Below are 6,550 nucleotides of genomic sequence, written 5' to 3' on the forward strand. Positions count from 1 at the left end.
GAAGGCTCATATCTCAGTGAAAAATTTTTTTAATACAATGTGAGTTGGAATACATCATTATTATGGACATAAAAAAATTCACGAAAAATACACCAGACTTACGCTTTAACAGCAAAGTGTAAATTAATAATCCCTCGAACATCAGAAGGATGTGATGTGGGATTGGAATTCCACAAGTGGCAGGGTGTGAAATATATGACAATGTATTTGGCCTCGAGTCTATGAATATTAATTAACACTTTAAAGAGTTAATTTTTAAATTTAATAATTGATCACGTGACTCTAACTTCGGCCAAAAATTTGATCAATGAGCCAGAGAGAAACAAATCATTATGATACTGTAATTAATGATTATCATGAAAATAATAATGATAATGTGTTATTGACTCCAGTCTATAGCTAGTCATGTATGTTTTGCCTGGACAGTCATGGCAAACCAGTAAGAACTGGCATCATAGCCTAGCTAAATACACTACATACCCAAGCCTAAATCTGGATGTAGGTATAGCCATCATAGGCTATAAACTTATACCCATGCCTATGGCTGGATGTAAGTATAGCTATCATTTAGCACAGTATTATTGGGCAATTATTTGATTTTACAATATAATCATAATTATAATTTTGTTATGTTTAATCACACCGCACTACTTTTTCAAAAAATGATTATTATTTTTGCATTGTTAACTGTCAATTATTGGGGCGAGCCTGAGCTCGCCCCATTCTAGCTATACTCTCAGTCTGTCTGTATGTCCTCGTACATTACCCCTATTTATGTATAGATCTAATACGGTAGATAGATACTATGCATTACCAATGCAATATAAAGTCAATTTTCAATTTTTCATTGAAAGTGGGAGCGGTCACAGAAAATAGAAAAATAAAAATGGCAACCAACACACTGGAAGAATTCATGAGCTTTTTAGCAGCAATATAAGGCAGATACACCGTCCAAAGACTTCTCCAGCAGCTATAGAAGGTTTTAAATTCAATTAATAATCTATGTAGCTCGTCTTTATTGATGCAATTGCTATTAAAACTGTGAAAGTCAATCAAGCTTTTTCAGACTCAGTCATCAGTCTTAACATTGGATAATATTATATCTAAAGCTAAGTAAAGCATCTTTACAGACATTTATAGACAAGAAATGTGTATGTGAAACTAGAAGACTAAAAGTTAAATAAAATAAATGATATAAAGTGATTTTATCAGCAGCATTAAACTTTCATCATGTAAATCATGCTTGCTATGCCTAAATCATGATGCATGCTTTGAAATCATCGGGAGTAGGTTATAAATGGATAGATCCAGTGCCATATAATTGCTTTGCTAGCTTAGGCTCGCCCTTTAATGTTCTACATTCACCTAGTTGATATTAATAATTATTATTGTAATTAATTAATACTACCACGTGACAGACTGACAGTTAACTTAGCTGGTGGTGAGAAATGGCGTCTTCCTCTAGCTGTTCATCAAGCTCTTCTGCTCGCTCTTCTGTGAATGAAATTGAGACGGTCGGTGGTATGACTCTTGCTAAAAAGAAGAGAAGAAAGAGCAAAGCCTGGATCTACTTTGGACTAAGAGTTGACGAGAACGGGCAAGTGATAGAGGCAAGCCAGCATCATCCAGTTTGTAGAAATTGTGGGGCAGTTGTTGGAGCAAAAGATGGTAACACATCTAAACTCGTTCAACATCTGTGTGATCATCATGCTTATCTATTTGCCACTATTTCAACTGAATGCCACAGTGAAACTCGTGAGCGCACAAAGACACAACTAACGCTTGAGAGCTCAATAGTAAGGGCAACTAAGTACCCTCGAGGTAGTCCACAAGCCAAGAGCTTACTTGTGCCGTAACTTACTCTCTAGCCAAAGATGCTGTGTCATTATATATGGTAGAGAAGCAAGAATTTCAACACGTGATACCGAAACTCGACCCAAGATATGAAATTCCTTCTAGAAAGGTGTTTTCATATTAAGAGATTCCAGCTCTCTACCTACAGGTAAGAAACGATATAATCGAGCTGCTTAAGCAAGTGAAATACTATGCTATAACGACAGATTTGTGGACAAGTGGTTCATGTGAACCATATATTACTCTTACTGTCCACTATATTGATGGCAAATGGAGTCTGGAATTGAAGTGTCTTGACACTGTTGCCTTGTTTGCTGATCACACTGGTGATAATATTGCCGACTGTGTCACTGATATGTTGAGTAACTGGGAACTTGACATCAAAAATGCTGTTGCAGCAGCTACTGACAGTGGTGCAAATGTCATTGCAGCCTTTTGTACACTTGATTTATTAAGAATAAGTTGCTTTGGGCATAATTTAGACCTGCCAGTCAAAAAGTAGCCCAATGATACAATGTGCACTAGCTTGATGTCGCTCTATTGTTAATGTCTTTCATCGTACATGTAGCTGGAAGAAGATGTGTGACTTAAAGGAGAAGCAACAGCTACTTGATCTTCCTGAAGACAAGTTAAAAAATGATGTCAGCACAATGTGGGGGTCAGTATACGAGATGATTGATTGTGCCATTGAGCAACAGCAAGCCATTAGTGCTGTAATAGCAGAAGACAGGAAGTACTGGTATGCCATGCCTACTGATGATGAACTAAATGTGCTAGAGAAGGTATTAGAATTTCTCAAAAATGTTTACTATTTAACAGATGAATTGACTGGTGAAAAAGAAGTAACTGTATCATCATTACGTTGCATACTAGTACATGTTAAGAGTAAATTGAGTCCCTGCAGTGAAGATAATCATATTGCTTCTACCATGAAACAAGCAATGATGGCAGATTTGAGTTCTTGACACAGTTCTCCAAGGCTCACAGAAATTTTGGATATTTGCTCATTTCTTGACCCATGGTTCAAGATTATGTATCTAGAAAACAAAGAAGTAACATTATCATTAATAACAGAAGAAGGTATGTTGACTTTAGAATTGGATAATGGTCTTGAGCATGATGACTTTGACTAAACTGAGCAGGAGACAAGATCTAGTACTGAAGTACACGTAAATGATGTGTCTGGTGACTCTGGTCCTCCACCGAAGAAGCCCAAAGGCCTTACAGCTATCTTAAAGAATATGGAGAAAGAGGAAGGCAACACACAACCTACACCAATGACACATGAGCAACAGATTGAAAATGAAATATCTTCATACCTTGACTTTCTAACTGCTGAGATTGATACCAGTCCTTTAGTTTGGTGGAAAGCAGAATACAGATGGTTTCCTACATTGTCTCAACTAGCTAAGAAATACTTGTGTCTTCCTGCTACTATAGTGTGCCATCTGAGCGAGTCTTCAGTACCGGTGGACGTATAGTGAGCTCACTCCGTGGCCCATTACTCCCAAAGAATGTGAACAAATTAATTTTTTTGTCTCAAAACTTGTAATTATAATTATGCTTATGTATTGTTGATTTTGATGATAATCATGATTAATTTCATTATGATAATTGTTAGTTTAATTTTAATAATCACCCAACACTATAGCATAGACTAAAATACCCTATAGGTAACGGCTGGCTTAAGCCTCCTAGGCCTCTGGAGTCTGGAAAAACTCACCCACTATAGAGGGGCTTAATTAACCCACCTGAGGGGGATGGAGATAGCGGTTCCCCGCTGTGCAATAAAGTTTGAGGTACCCTGTTGGGGGCACTGTAGTGGTCTAGAGCACGAATAGTGTCTTCTGTAGAAGTTTCGATCAGGAGTGACAATGATTCGTCTCTGCAGCTGTATAGCGTATTGATACGTTTAGACAATAATTGGTGAGAGACTATCACCTTAAATTGGAGTAACGCAAGTGGAGGCAGAGACAAATTTACATGTGCTTTTGCTAACGAGCAAATTTTAGGCCGGAGTTAGAGTCATCAGATCAATTATTAAATTTAAAAATTAACTCTTTAAAGTGCTAATTATTATTTATAGTTTCGAGGCCAAATACATTGTCATATATGGAACCCTTGCCACGATGTGTAATAATGTGGTTGTTGGCCTTGTTTCATCCCTCAATAATGACAAAGGAAAGGTGTTTTTTAAAATTATAGCCGGCAGGCAGTAGTACTGTGCCATGTGCAGTACTTTTTAAGAAATGGGATTCTATGTTACTAATACACGGCTGACAATTGCTGTATTATGTTTTCAGTAAAGACACAAATCACAGTGTGACTGTATATTATAGTGTACCATGGTTAGCCACTTGATCTTCACTGCCTGAACAATCCACTTGGCCTTGTCCTGAATGAATTGCTGTCAGATGCAATAAAAAGCAATAGATTATCACAATACACTAAATACATATACTCACAGCAGTCTTCTTCATCTGATAACATCTCTATGTGACTCAAAAATATTTCTTCAACTCTCATTGTTTGACTAGTACATGTATTTTGTAACAGTAAGCATGCTACCACAAGTATCAGGGCTGGGTCGAAGGTTCTGCTCTTTACTTCAAATATTCTTTTTTAAAATGTTCGAATTCTTCGAATATTTGTGACCACACCTATTTTCTTTGTCACCGCCCATTTTAAAAAATATAAATAAAAAAAATAATAATCATTATTTTTAGGTTTCCAAAGGTCAAGGATTATTTATTTTGTTAAACACATTACTCATAACAATTATTACTCATAGTAATTATGACAAAAGTTGCAATAATGCTTAGAAAAGTAACTTGTAGTTTTTATTAAGAAAAATCAGACCATCAACATTGCTAGGCTTTAGACAGCTACGGAGCTTTGTCACTGTTAGCCCAGCTGTAGAGAAAATTCTCTCAGATGTGGCAGAGGTAGCACGAATTGCTAAGACATCGAGCAATTAAAGAGAGTTATTGATACTTAGGAGAGTTCTCTTTCCACCAAATGAGTGGTGACACTTTCCTAGGAATGGGCTTTTCCTCCATAAACTGTAATACTTCATCCAGTGGAGTCTTAGCAGCAATAGTGGTGACGTCTTCTTTCCCTAGTAAAATATCCATTGCACTCTTCATTTTCTTGGTTGTAGGTAGCTCTTGCTGATCATCATCAGACATATGAATGACTTCATTATCCTCCACAGGAAGTGGATTATGCTCTTCCCTGTCCTCAGCCTCTCCTTTTCAGTAGCTCTAACTTCACACTTCCAATCTGTTCTTCATCTAGAAATGTAAGTGGCTTAAAGCGTGGGTCTAGAAATGACACTATAACCATACAAGATGATGTGTCAAGACAATCTAGGCTCCACCTTCTCTGGATTTTATTCCTTAGAGTTTCCTTAAACTTAGTCAAAACACCACTGTCTGAGACTGTTAAGTCTTGGCCATCTTGTATCTGCTGATTTTCTAATAACCTAAATAACACAGGAAGAATGCTAGATATTATGGAAGACTTCTTCTCACATAAAAAAGTAGTAGCTAGTTCTAATGGCTTTAACACCTTGATCAGCTCCTGAGACAACTCCCATTGATCATTAGTGAGATCAAATCCCTTATCAACTCTTTTTGCCACTTTCTCATCAGACAATACTGCTGATATAGGCCACCTCATTTCATTAACTATCTCCAGCATGTAAAATGATGAATTCCATCTAGTATCACAGCTTTGGATGAGCTTCTTCTGAGGTAAATTCATTTGCTGTTGCCTCCTTTTTAGCTGACCTGATGCTAATGCATTATGATGAAAGTGCCCAACCAACTTACTGCAAGCTCTTAGTAATCAATTAATAGCAAGACCAGCTTTTAAACAAAGTTGAAGCTTTTGTGCGTTACAATCAATACTTTCATAGCCACTCTTTGTGTGTAAAATACGTAATGATATTTGGACGTTTGCAGCCTGATCATGTACTATGGCTGAAACTTTCTCTGTTAGCTAAAACTCCTCAATTACGTCACAAATTTTCTCACTTATAGCAACACCTGTGTGACTACCAGGGAATTCTCTGGTTGCAAGTACACAGTCAATAAGATCAAATTGAGAAGTAAGGTAGTGAGCAGACAATAGCGCTATATAGGCCTCGGTGGATTTATAAATGCAACATACATGTAAGTCATACGATATAGCTAGAAATTTCTGTGGCCCAAAATTTCTGCGAATTGCCAAAAAATGGCTTTTGTGGATTTAATTTTTGCGAATTCACTTGATCACACCACTGATCAATGGCTGCTCTTCACTACTTACCAGAACTATAGTTGATGATGACACAAAGCTCTATCAGGATATTAGGCAAGATAGGATTACTCTTTAAATCTGCTTAAAATTGTACTGGAATAGTGCAAAGAACTCGCCATGTGCTTCACTATAATTACACTGAGAAAAGGTGTGGCAAGCCACACCTTTTAATTTATCTATTTTTGAGGATTTAATTTTTGCGATTTTGTTCAAATTTGCAAAAATTTTGGGCCACAGAAATTTCTAGCAATACGGTATCTTGCTGCAATAAGATTAATTAGCTTCTTCTTTCCAAAGTTGTGTTTTAGGTGGATCATGCTACTGATTGTCTTCCTTGAAGGAATACTTTAGAGAATCTTCTATTTTTCTAACAATATTCCTAACATCTTGCCAA

General features: G+C 36.8%; 1 long non-coding RNA gene across 1 annotated transcript; it reads right to left on the reverse strand.

Moving 5' to 3' along the window:
- Positions 1-2,639: 2,639 nt before the first annotated feature.
- Positions 2,640-3,394, reverse strand: LOC109582390 (uncharacterized). The gene is made up of 2 exons (XR_002185072.1): positions 3,174-3,394; positions 2,640-3,123 (listed from the first exon to the last, which is right to left on the reverse strand). It is a non-coding gene; the product is annotated as an uncharacterized LOC109582390 (long non-coding RNA).
- Between the last annotated feature and the right edge of the window lie 3,156 nt (positions 3,395-6,550).

This window comes from Amphimedon queenslandica, unplaced genomic scaffold (assembly GCF_000090795.2).
Source record: "Amphimedon queenslandica unplaced genomic scaffold, v1.1 AMPQUscaffold_13386, whole genome shotgun sequence".
NCBI classification, from domain to species: Eukaryota; Metazoa; Porifera; class Demospongiae; order Haplosclerida; family Niphatidae; genus Amphimedon; species Amphimedon queenslandica.